This window comes from Theropithecus gelada, chromosome 17, assembly GCF_003255815.1.
Source record: "Theropithecus gelada isolate Dixy chromosome 17, Tgel_1.0, whole genome shotgun sequence".
NCBI classification, from domain to species: domain Eukaryota; kingdom Metazoa; phylum Chordata; class Mammalia; order Primates; family Cercopithecidae; genus Theropithecus; species Theropithecus gelada.
The window spans coordinates 21,791,482-21,805,621 of NC_037685.1; positions in this window are offsets into that span (position 1 = coordinate 21,791,482).

Sequence of the window (14,140 nt, forward strand, 5' to 3'; positions counted from 1 at the left end):
AAAAAAAGGCCAAAACAAAGGCACCACTCAAAGGTGGGGACAACAGTGTAAAAAAACAATTAGGAAAGTGTAGGTACATGTAAAATAGGTAAAGGATGAGGGGCAATCAAAGGAAAGCATGGCAAACATGAGGAGAAGTTATCAATCTGGTCCGCAGAATTTTACTTATAACTTGGCTTTCAGGCTTTAAGCTGTCTTTGGCTTGAAAGTGGGGTTTAACTGGGGATCCACCCCTATCTGCCTAGGCATTTGACTGCCTCCTGCCGCTATCATTCCCCACTCTCAAGAGGTACATTTAACTGCCATTAGAATAAAAATGACTGCTCTTAACAGCTTCATGCAGATAGGCAGTGCTGTTTTGGGTAAAGGGTAAGAAGATCTCCCTCAGAGGCCTAACTAAGTGTCTCCCATAAAAGGCAGCCATTGTTCAAGGCTCCAGTTGCTTGGTCATTTGGAGGTCAATGGCCTGAAGGTAAGAAGACACACCAGGTTATCAGAAGACCTGTACCTAAACAAAACAAGGGGGTAAGGACAGTTCAAAAGTCCTGAAACTGTCAACATGCCCCAATAACTGGTAGTTGTAGTTATTCTTGCTAAGATTTGGGTGCATGTGGTTTGCCATTGGTTAACTTCCTTGGTCTTATTTTTCCAAAAAAGAACCCTCCAGGTTATGGGCAGTCCATTTACCCCTATCACCTGGCAGGATTTGAGGATAATTGTCCAGTATTAGAATATTGATTCAGATTTTAACATTGGGGACCCAGCCAGAGATCACTGGTTGGTTATCAGGAATAAGCAGAGTTAGTTTAAAATGCAGGCAAGAATTAAAAAATAATTAATGAGATTAGAATGTAATGACAATGCATGATAAGTTTTGAAACACAATTTTTCTCTCTCCAGATCTCATTTTTTGTCAAAAACAAATCAAGATGGGACTGATTTGTTTGCAAAATAAACTTCAATCTTGTACTTTGCTAGATTAGTTGCATAAAGTACAGCAAGATTAATTATTTTCACAGTTGTTTTTTTTTTTTAATTTTTTTTGAGACGGAGTCTTACTCTGTCACACAGGCTGGAGTGCAGTGGCATGATCTCAGTTCACTGCAATCTCTGCCTCACAGGTTCAAATGATTCTCATGCCTCAGTCTCCCAAGTAGTTGGCATTACAGGCATGCATCAGCACACCCGGTTGATCTTTGTATTTTTAGTAGAGACGAGTTTTCAGCATGTTGACCAGTCTGGTCTTTAACTCCTGGCCTAAAGTGATCCTGCCCAACTCAGCATGATTACAGGCATGAGACATGGCACCTGGCCCATATAGGTCTTTTAAATTGGCTCTGCTCAAATTCTGTTCAATAAGGAATATCAGGTAAGACTTTTTAAAGCTGAGCCCAGCCATGGGTTTGTATCCTCAAATACCTATGAGTTGGGTAAATTTTTCTTTTCTTGAGGTCCCAAGATAACTTGGGGCTCCAGGGACTGTTAGAAAGTGACATTCTTCACTCCCCACAGGTTAGGAACCCTGTACAGGGACTGTGTAGACAAGATGTGAGGCCAATTTTTCCAAGGGGCTTTTACTGGCTCTGCAAGTCAAGCTTGATTCCTTAAAGGGAAACACATTCTTTCAGTCAAAGCCTGGTAAAACAACCAGTTTCTCCAGTTACACCTTGTTGCAAAAGAAAATAGATTCTTACTGTACTTATGCAAACAACTATATTGCCATAAGTTAAGAATACTCACAAATACTTTCCAAATTCTGGAGAAACAAATATGCTCTAAATTTTGTTCACAAGAGCATACCTTACTCAATTTTTAAAAATTGTTTTCTACCTTTGGGTCCCTCAGAACTAGTTTTCCTTTCCAGGGCTTCAACCTGAAGCTTAGAATTGAGTTTGGGACAAAAAAGATGCCTCAAGAGGGTGCATGGACTTATTAACTTAACTCCCAGTTAGGCCTTGCCTAACTAAAGTGAGTGCCTGGTGGGGTCACTCCTCCATTGCTTCCTTATCATAAGCAGAATGCTAAGGAGAAACTGTGGAACCAGGGTCTCTTCAAACCAGGGAGAGAAAAGGAGTCTTGAGAATTGGAGACTGGCCTAGTAAGATGCTCTCCAAAAGGAAATAATCGCTCACATTGAAAAGTTTCCTGTATTCGCAGGGCTGCGTTAACTCCCGACATGGTGGAGAGAAGAATAAAAAAGCTTAAGGGCAGGGTCAGAAAGAGGCTTGGGGGAAAAAGCTTCTTGCTCCAGGTAAATGGGTTTCTTCAACAGGGGAAAAAAAAAATTCTTAATCACTCATGCTGCTTGCTGCTGAGAATAGATGGATGTCACATTGTTCTGAATTACATTTCTGATGACCGAGCCGAGTGACCATTCCACAAAGGAACATTTTTTTCTGTGCTAACATTATAAAAGAAGAGACGATGGGGACCATGGCAGTCCTGGAGGAAAGCAGAAAGATGCCATAGAAAAGACTGGATTGGAACAAAGCTGACATTTCCAACCCCCAAGAGGGATGGGAGTGGGTGACAACCTCCTCTGCAGTCATGTCATTTGTTTCTTAATTGGCTGAGAGATACTCAGTGGTTTATCTGCCTTCAGAAAAAAATGTCCGAGGATAAGAAGCCTCAGAAAAAGTGAAGAGTCATAGGTCCTCATTTACTCATGCTTCCAACAATCCTAGATGAGCCCTGGGATTCCTGATGGAGAAATGTTCTTGGTCACATTTCCAGCTGGAGAATTCCATGGCTGCCAATGTCCCTGTTTAGGGCCTTGCTCGGCCGCATGCAGGAGGCGCCATGTCCAGTCAGCCCACCAGGCTCCACCTTATTGTGCACCATCCTGGATCCTGCGCTTGCTGTGTAATTCGTGTTCACTCCACAGCTGGGCCAGGCATGCCCCAGCCCACCTGTATTACAGTTCATACTCTCATTAGATGGCTCCCGAGTTCTTGCCCTGTGTCCAAGAAGAATGAAGTTACGCTGACTATTGAAGGGTGAGGTGGGTGGAGCAGAATTTTATTGAGTGACGGTAGAGTTCTCAGTGCAGAAGGATTGCAAGGGTGGTCCCCCATCTGAAGTCAGGTGGTCTCCCCAACAGTGTGACTGGATCTGCGATTTTTATGGGCTCAGATGGGGAAGTGTGTGCTGATTGGTTTGTGAGTATGCAAAAAAAAAAAGGCTAAACAAAAGGTGCCACTCAAAGGGGGGCACAACAGTGTAAAAAACCAATTAGGGAAGAATAGGTATATGTAAAACAAGTGAGGGGTAAGGACCAATCAAAGGAAAGCATGTCAAATGGGAAGAGAGGTTCTCAATCTGGTTTGTGAAATTGACTTGTAGCTTGGCTTTCAGACTTTAAACTGTCTTTGGATTGAAGGTGGGGTTTCACTGGGGACATGTCCCTGTCTGCCTGGGCATTTGACAACCTCCTACAGCTATCAGTATTAGATTTATCTCACAGTTACAATCTTTGCAAAGGAGATTTCAACTAGACTGGGAATTATCTCACTATACTTGACATTTGGGATCAGGCAGATAGTTAGAAATAATAGTTTCTTATATTCTGCTTTTTTTTTGTTTTTTTCTTAGCATTAGATATATTCTGAAATATAGAGGAAATATATTTTCTTTATTTTATAGCACATTCTTATGTTAATCTCTCAGTCTTCCTGTAGAAGAGGCAAACTGATGAGAAATTTTGTTTTAGAGAGGAAGTAAGACTGTAAATAAGTCACAGATATTATGCAATCATAAATTTTTACATTAGTTTTTATTATGCATGTAGTAATGTGATTTTGTATAAAATTAAGAAAAAATAACTTGTGGAATTATTTTACTATGAAAGTGATTGTCAAGGGTCATTTATACTTTTATTCCATGAACTCTTAAACATAAAATAATATACATTTTCCATGTAGCAGGTAGAAATTTAATTTTCTCACTGATTCTCCAGTTCTGTAACATGGTAAGTAGGTCAAGGCTCCCCATTAACTTGCATTTTATTTTTTAATGCCATGATAATCTACAAGAAGTCTAATTCGTGTTAGAGCTAAAATGATTGGATTTAATAGAATCAAATTCTAAAACAGAAAAGAATGTTATTAGGTAACTTTTTCCGTGTAGGCTAAACACTGTTTTCTTCAAAGAATTTGAAAGTACCATAGTTTTGTGATCAAAATATAGTTAAAATACAGGACTATAAAATTTAATACAAACAAACCCTAAATATTTATACATGAAATATAAATCTATTTTACTTAAAATTCAAACACACAAAGTATCTTTTTGGAAAAAAAAGGCTTTATGAAGGAGTTGTGAATTCTGATTAGTTGGGCAGGAGATGAAATAATAGGGTATTGAAGCCGTCCTCTTGTGCTAAGTCAGTTCCGGGGTAGGGGCCACAATACAAGATGAGCCATTTTATTAGTCTGGGTGATGCCAGCTGATCCATCAAGGGCAGGGTCTGCAAAATATCTCAAGCATTGATCTTAGGTTTTACAATAATGATGTTATCTCCAGGAGCAATTTGGTTAGGTTTGAAGCCTCCAGCTATGTGACTCCTAAACTGTAATTTCTAATCTTGTGGTTTAATTGTTAGTCCTGGAAAGGCACTCTAGTCCCCAGGCAGAAAGATAATTTGTTTTGGGAAAGGGCTGTTATTTTCTTTCTTTTAAAGCTAAACTATAAACTAAGTTCTTCGGAAAGTTAGTTCAACCTACGCCCGGAAATGAACAAGGGCAGCTTAAAAGTTAAAAGCAAGATGGAGTTGGTTAGGTCAGATCTCTTTCTCAGTTATGATTTTTGCAAAGGCAGTTACACTTTCTCAAAACCTTCCAAAATACATTAAGTAAGGAGACCATCTGGTATAGGTCATAGCTAAGGAGACTGCTTCATCAAGGTTAAATGAATCACCAAATGTTATGACAATAAATAATATCAAAGTTATTTCTAGAAAACACTTCGTGATCCTAGTCCAGTGACTTCCCTTCCATATTGTTGTTTCCTTACAGATATATTTCAGGTGAAATGTTTTAAAAACTGTATTTAGTTTTACTAATAAACACATATATGTATGATTTACAAAATAAAATGTAGGCTCATGACAACTCGGATTGTGTCATTTCTAGGGCAACATAAACTTGTATGGTTCATTCTCATGACAGTATAATTGAGGATTTCTCTCTTGAGTATTTTATAAGCATTTATAAATGTAAATGATTTGGAAATTATCAATAATATTATAATGCTAGATATAAACTAAGATGAGCTAAGCAGTCAGCCCTAGTTAATATCCTCAAATATTTAAAGCAAATGCATAGGTGTGTATGTTTAAGTGTGTGAGGATTAGATTTTAAAAAAGTTAAGGAAAGAAGGAGAAAGATAAGGAGACTAAAACATTAATATTTAACTTAAGATATTGCAAATATAAATGAGAAAAGAACAGTCTACATAAACGTACATAGTCTGTAAATATATAGACTATATATAAAAAGAGAGAGAGTGTGTTTTTTGGTGCTGTTTTTAGCTTTTCTATTTTTTAACACTTTCTTTACAATATTTTGTTTAATAGTTATGGCTGAAGTATTTTTATGTTATTATTTAGAATTGGCACCAAACTTCTGATACTAGAATTCTGATATCTTAAGAATAGTTTCAAGCACAAATAAATTTATTCTAATATGTGAATTTTTTCAAAATGTGTTTGGAGGAATGTTGAAGAAAAAAACCCAGCATATGGATTACGTTTTTCTTCAAATATTCCAGTAAGACCAAAAATTAAATCTGTGATTGTTACTAATATGAATAATGTTCTATTGTTTTGATAGTTTGATTTTATATCATAGATCAATCTCTTAAAAAGAAACAGCAATACAATTCAGTGATTTAGTTACTCAGTCTGACATAATGTGTGTAGGAGCATTACAATTTAAAACCATTCATCTTCTTGTAGCTTTATTTTTTTTTTTAATTTATGTATTTATTTATTTGAGATGGGATTTTGCTCTGTCTCCAGGCTGGAGTGCAGTGGCGTGATCTCGGCTCACTGCAACCTCCATCTCCCGGGTACAAGCCATTCTCCTGTCTCAGCCTCCCAAGTAGCTGGGACTATAGGCGTATGCCACCATGCCCAGCTAATTTTTTATATTTTAGTAGAGACGGGGTTTCACCATGTTGGTCAAGAAGGTCTCAATCTCCAGATCCCGTGATCTGCCTGCCTTGGCCTCCCAAAGTGCTGGGATTACAGGCATGAACCACCACACCCAGCCTTCTTGTAGCTTTTTAAATGTGCTGTCTTGTTTATTTCATTATAACTGAGGTAAACTCTTCATTTGTGGAAAAAAATGAATTAAAGAATGTTTATTTGTTCCTGATTCTTCCAATTTCTCTACTTTATGCAAGCTTCTATATTTGGCTTTTGGATTAGCTGTTCTTTCTCTTTTTATTTATTGTGTTCTTTCTCCTTTTATTTCTTTTCATTTGTTCTCACTTATAGCAGCACTGTCCAATTATGAAAGTACCAGGATGTAGAAGAGATTTTGAGAGTTTGCCCTGAATTTAATTCAGAACACAGTTTAGAATCTGACTTGACACTTAATAATTAATCAAAATTAATTAGATAATCTGAGGTTGAGTACCTTGATTTGAATATTGTTAACATAAAATGTAATGCTATGTATATTAATCTGACATTTTTATAGGATAGTATCCCAAAGAGCCAATGATGTTGTTGATATGGTTTGACTGTGTCTCCACCCAAATCTCATCTTGAATTGTAGCTCCCATAATTGCCATGTGTCATGGGAGAAACTGGGTGGGAGGTAATTGAATCATGGGGGAGGATATTTCCCATGCTGTTCTCGTGATAGTGAAAAAGTTTCATGAGATCTGATGGTTTTATAAAGGGGAGTTCTCCTACACATTCTCTTTTGCCTGCCTCCATGTAAGACATGACTTTGTTCCTCCTTGCCTGCCACCATGATTATGAAGCCTCCCCAGCCATGTGGAATTGTGAGTCAATTTAACCTCTTTCATTTATAAATTACCCAATCTCAGGCATGTCTTTATTAGCATCATAGAAATGGACTAATACAGCTGCCATCAATGAGATTATAGTCGGATATTATATTAAATGTGTGTCATCTTAGTAAACATAATCATCACAAATAATGGATTGTTTGACTTGATTTGAGATATGAAAGCGCTAAGTGAAAATAATAAAATGTAAATTGATTAGTGGCCCAAATAGAGAAGTTAAGATGTCATGAAAACTAAAAGAGAGATTGTCATGAAAGAAGGACATCACTTGTTTCAAATAGTGGGAAACTATCAAAATTTATGCATATTAAAAGTTACTCTGTGGAGTAAAAATCTAGAAGTTATTTGTTACAGGAAAAGGAATATTTTATTGGAATAGTAGGCCATAGATGCATGTTGGATTGAACTGAAGAGAGAAAAAAATTCTAGTTTTCCGTAAGTGTGAATTGAAGACAATAAAAATGGTGGACAAATTATGAAACAACTAAACTTCAAAATCAAAATATCATCTTAAAAATATTGAAGGACAAAAATAAAAGTCAAAAATATAAGAAATTCCAATGAGGTGCTATAATAGAAATGCAATCACACCATAATATTAAAGCACTATTATAAGAATACAGAAATATTGAAAGTAAGAAAACAGAAAAATTTATATATTATATAAGTGTATACACACAATGAGACTGTCTAAAACAAGCTGAGTGATATCTGAAAATACCTTAAAGCAAAGTCTATAGGAAACAAATATGCAAATTTTGCAATGCTCAGGAATGAAATCCAGGGAAATGATACAATAATTTCAAATATTTCTATACCTGAAAGAATATCTAAATTATATAAAGTTAGAGAAAGAAAAGGCTAAATAGATTAATTCACACAAACCATTGTGAGATTCTAATATGTCACTGTATAAGTAGTAGTACATGCAGGTAATCATAAAGCATATAGATTTGGAAAACATGCATAATACAATTGATCTAAAGGATGTATATTAAACATTAAACCCCAAAAAGCAAGATATGTATTATTTGATGTGCATATGGAATAGTTCACAAAGTAATCGTTTTTTGACCCATAAAATAAGTCTAAACAAATACCGAAAACCTGAAATAAAGAAAATGTGTTGTCTCACCAGAAGGAATAAAGTAATAAATAAAGATTAAAGACATAATTAATATTGTCTTCTAAATTTTTGGATAAGTACTTTATAAACATCTTTGTGACAATAAGCTCTCATAACAATATTTAATAAACAACAAATTGTAGAAGAAATGGCCAAGTCACTGGAAAAAAATAAGAATAGAAAATGGAAATAGTTCCACATCCATTAAATAGATAGGTTTTACAATTGAAATTATTAACACCAAGGAAATGCCAGGCCCTGGTGAACTTACAAAAGAATTATCAAATACATTTAAGAAAAACAATAGCCCCATTATCACACAAACTTTACCAGGAAATTAAAAATATCAGAACCTTCTTTTTTTTATGCTGTCCTATTTTTTTTTATTATTATGCTTTATGTACTAGGGTCCATGCGCACAACGTGCAGGTTTGTTACATATGTATACATATGCCATGTTGGTGTGCTGCACCCATTAACTCATCATTTACATTAGGTATATCTCCTAATGCTATTCCTTCCCGCTCCACCCACCCCATGAGAGGCCCCAGTGTGTGATGTTCCCCATCCTGTGTCTAAGTGTTCTCATTGTTCAATTCCCACTGGCCATCAGAGAAATGCAAATCAAAACCACAATGAGATACCATCTCACAGCAGTTAGAATGACGATCATTAAAAAGTCAGGAAACAACAGGTGCTGGAGAGGATATGGAGAAATAGGAACACTTTTTTTTTTTTTTTTTTTAAAAGAGTCTTGCTTCTTCGCCCAGGCTAGAGTGCAGTGGCACAATCTCAGCTCACTGAAACCTCTGCCTCCTGGGTTCAAGCAAATCTTCTGCCTCAGCCTCCCAAGTAGCTGGGATTACAGGCACAAAGCAGCATGCATCGCTAATTTTTGTATTTTTAGTAGAGACGGGTTTCACTACGTTGGCCAGGCTGGTCTCGAACTCCTGACCTCAAGAAGTCTGCCCACCTCGGCCTCCCAAAGTGCTGAGATTACAAGTGTGAGCCACCGTGCCCAGCTGGAAACTTTTTTACAAAGTCACCATTATTATAATTGCAATACTTAACAAGGTTATTACAAGAACAAATAGTTTTATGCCAATCCATATTGTAAAGTCAAAGTTTGAAAACAAATTACTATAAAACAAAATAAAATGATATGTATAAAGGGATACAGACACTTTTAGTAGATCATACAAGAGGGAACACTGGAATTCAACAATAACAAAAAAGTGACAGACAATACTTAACAAGGAAAGAAAAGCAAGTGAGGCTGCCTCCCTGGCTGAGATGAACTGAGAGTTGAGGGAGACTCCCCGGTACAAGGAAATGGTAAGCGAGAGACCCACAACAGTTGACATTTCCACCATGAATTTCTACATTCCTAGACATGGGCGAGCACTTTGACCCTTGCAGGTCCTGAACCTAATATAAGGAGCTGCTAGGAGAATCTGTGATGACATGGCCCAAGGAAGAAAGCTTGCCCTGGGTTCTACGTATTTCTTGAGACCTAAACAGCTTCAGCAAGGTACCTTTTTAGAATGGCACATCCAACATGCTGTATACTGTACTGGAGTCCTGTGGTGCTGGGGCTGAGGTGCTGAGAAACACAAGCTGCTAGACCTGGGGTTCAGGTGTGAGTGACCATGGCTACTGCATCTGGGTGTGAGGGCCACAAGGACTGAGGTGTGAATGGTGCATGTACTCTCTACTGTCAGCCTAGGCTGCCATCACTGAAGGTGGCATTGCCTGCCCCAATGGCAGGCCCCAGCCATGCTGCTGCCTCTGACCCAAGCACACTTCCAGTGGCCTGAGAATCACTCCCCCTCTGCCTCTCAGAGCCAGCACCTGTACACACCATGAGGGGACCTAAAGACACATCAGTCTGGCCTGGTTTGACACTCACCCCCATACCAGAGTAAGTTTGACACTTACCCCTCTTGTGCGTAAGCGAGAGACCCACAACGGTTGAGATTTCCACCATGAATTCCTACAATCCTAGACCCTAGTGGGAGCCAGGTGATTGCCCAGCCAAGTCCACCACCATGGATACCTGAACATTACTCTCAGGAGTCTGAGATTGAGTCTACCAACTCAGTCACTACCACAATAACTGGCATCTAGCTGCATATACCACCTACAGGCCTGGAGACTTGCCTGCATAGCCATTCACAGCCAACTGCCAATACCTGTGTACACAGTTTGGAACACAGGCTGTGGCCTTTATGCCACAGCCACTGCACAACATCTGCCGACGTTCCTGAGAACCGTTCCTTCTGCCTGGCTCACTGCTGCAATTATCAGCATCAGAGTAAGCCACCTGAAGGTCCAAGGATTGGCCTGCCTGACCCCACTCCTCGTGATAGTGTATGCCACCCTGGGACAGCAAGACGGCCATGATCAGCCCACCACTCCCACCACTGGGGCCTGAAGACTAGCCTACCTGGGTGTTCCACTTCCCAGAAAACCTGCACCACAGCTTCCACTAATAACAGAACTCTAAGCCACTGAGGAAATCATAGATACCACTAATGCCATTTACAGCCAAAGATGTTATCCAGAGATTAAACTATTGCATGCATTCAGAATCAAACTCAAAGTACCCTACTGAACCAACACCATGGCTTCATAATTAAAAAAAAAAAAAAATGCTCACCTAGGAAAGCAAATTCAGAAAAGGGGAGAAAGCAAATGTTACACTGGATACACACATATCAACATAAGGACAAAAGAAACATAAAAATCAAGGATTTATGGAAACTCCAAGGAACACAATAATTCTCCAGCAACAGATTTGATTCTAATCAAAACAAACTCACAAAATGGAGGGAAAATCATTCAAATCATTAATTCTAAAGAAACTCAGTGAAATATAAAAGAATTCTGAAAAAGTATGCAAATAAATCTGAAAAATTATTCACAATCATGAATGATAAATTTACCAAAGATATAGATATCATAAAAAAGAAGCGAACAAAAATGCTGACTGCAAAAATTTCTTGAATAAAACACAAAATACATTGGAAAACCTTAATAATACAATAGGTCAACTGCAAGAAATAATCTCAGAACTTGACAGTTGTTTTGAAATAACCCAGTTAGATACAAATTAAACAAAATAATAAAAAGAATGAGCTAAGTATTTCTAATATATAAGACATCATAAAGTGACCAAATATTCAAATTATTGGGATCCCAGAATGTGAAGAAATATCAAAGGTATCAAAAAAAAACCTTAAAAATAGTAGACAAAAACTCCTTAACTCAGGCAAGAGATATTCATATACAGGAGGCTCTTAGATTATCAAACAAATAAATTCCCAAGAGGTTGTCTCTATAGCACATTATAGTCAAATGGATGAATGTCAGAGACAAAGAGGGAATTCTAAAAACAGCAAGAAAAAATTCACCTAGTCATGTATAAAGGAAAACCCATCAGACTACCAAAGGATTTCTAAGCAGAAACCTTACAGGCTGGGAGAGAATGAGATGACATATTCAAAATGCTGAAAGAAAAACAAACAAAACTGGCAGCCAAGGGTACTATTCCCAGCAAAATTATTCTTTATAAATGAAGAAGAACTGTTTTTCTAAGACAAGCGAAAGCTGAAGAAACTCATTACCATTAGACCATTCCTGCAGGAAGTGCTCAAAGGCGTCCTAAACTTGGATGATATTTACAATCATGGAAACACATCAACATATAAAACCTAATGGTAAAGGAAGCACACAAATAAGAAAGAGAAAGGAATCAAATTGTGCCACTGTAGGAAAGCACCAAACCACAATCACAAACAATAAGAGAAAAAAAGAAAGAATGTGCCAAAAAAGAAAACCCCAGAAGATAATTAACAATATCATAGGAACAAAAGTTTCTGTGTAATAACTTTCAATATAAATGGATTATATTCTCTACTGAAAAGATATAAATGGCCGGGTGTGGTGGCTCACGCCTGTAATCCCAGCACTTTGGGAGGCTGATGCAGGTGGATCACGAGGTCAGGAGATCCAGACCATCCTTGCTAACATGATGAAACCCCGTCTCTACTAAAAATACAAAAAAATTAGCCAGGCATGGTGGCAGGCACCTGTAGTCCCAGCTACTCAGGAGGCTGAGGCAGGAGAATGGCATGAACCTGGGAGGCAGAGCTTGCAGTGAGCTGAGATTATGCCACTGCACTACAGCCTGGGCAACAGAGTGAGACTCCATCTCAAAAAAAAAAAAAAAAAAAAAAGATAAAAATGTTCTGAGTAGATAAGAAACCATAATCCAACCACATGCTCTCTACAAGAAATGCACAAGAACAGAAAACCAAACACCGCATGTTCTCACTCATAGGTGGGAACTGAACAATGAGATCACTTGGACTCGGGAAGGGGAACATCACACACCGGGGCCTATCATGGGGAGGGGGGAGGGGGGAGGGATTGCATTGGGAGTTATACCTGATGTAAATGACGAGTTGATGGGTGCTGACGAGTTGATGGGTGCAGCATAGCAACATGGCACAAGTATACATATGTAACAAACCTGCACGTTATGCACATGTACCCTAGAACTTAAAGTATAATAATAATAAAAAATAAAAATAATAAAATAAAAATAAAAAATAAAAATAAAAATAAATGCACTTTACTTGTGAAAACACATATGGACTGAAAGTAAAGGAATGAAACAAATATTTTACACAAACACTAAAACTGAGCAGGAGTAGCTATATTTACATCAGATAATACAGGCTTTAAGCCAAAAACTGTAAAAAAAAAAAAAAAAAAAAAAAAAAAGACAAAGAACATCGTTATATAATTAAAAAGGAATTCAGCAAGATAATATAACAATTCTAAGTATACATGCATCTAGCATGAAACACCCAGATTCATAAAGCAAATATTACTAGATATAAAGAGAGAGAGACTCCAATATGGTAATAGTGGGGGACTTCAACACCTCATTCTCAGCAGTATACAAATCATGTAGACAGAAGATCAATGAAGAAACATTGGATTTAAATTCAACTTTAGACCAATTGATCCAACAGATATTAACTAAACATTTTATCCAACAACTACAGAATACACATTCTTCTCTTCAGCATGTGGAACATTCTCCAGCATGGATTGTATGTTAGGCCAACAAACAATTTTTGAACACTTTTTAAACATTGATATTATATTAAGTACCATCTCAGACCAAAATTGAATGCAACTAACTAAAAAAAATATATATATAAATCATTATCAAGAGGAACTGTGGAAACTTTCCAAAACATAGAAATTAAATTAGAAGCTTCTGAATAACCACTAAGTCAATGGAGAAATTAAAATGGAACTTAAAACATTTCTTGAAACAAATGAAAATGGAAACACAACTTCAAAACCTGTGAGATGCAGCAAAAGCAGAACTAAGAGGGAAATTTATAGCAATAAATGCTACATGAAAAACATAGAAAGATTTTGAATAAACAGTCTAACAATGTACCTCAGTGAACTAGAAAAGCAAAAACAAACCAATCCAAAATTAGCGGGAAAAAAAGAAATAATAAAGATCAGAGCAGAACTAAATTAAATAGAGATCTAAAAAAACAGTACAAATGACCAATGAAATTAAAAGTTGCTTCTTTGAAAAGGTAAAATTGATAAATTGCTAGATTGACAAACCAAAAATTCTCAACAAAATGTTAGCAAACAGAATTCAAGAGCAAATAAAAAAGTTAATGGATCATGCATGATTAAATGACATTTCTTTGGGGATGCAAGGATGTTTTAACATATACAAATCTATACACGTAATATATCACTTTAACAGAATGAACAATAAAAACCTTATAGTCATCTCAATAGACACAGAAAAGGCATTTGATAAAATTCAAAATCCCTTCATATGAAAACTCTCAACAAACTAGATATAGAAGAAATATCTCTCAAAATAATAAACACCATTTATGACAAACCCATAGCTAACATCATACTAAA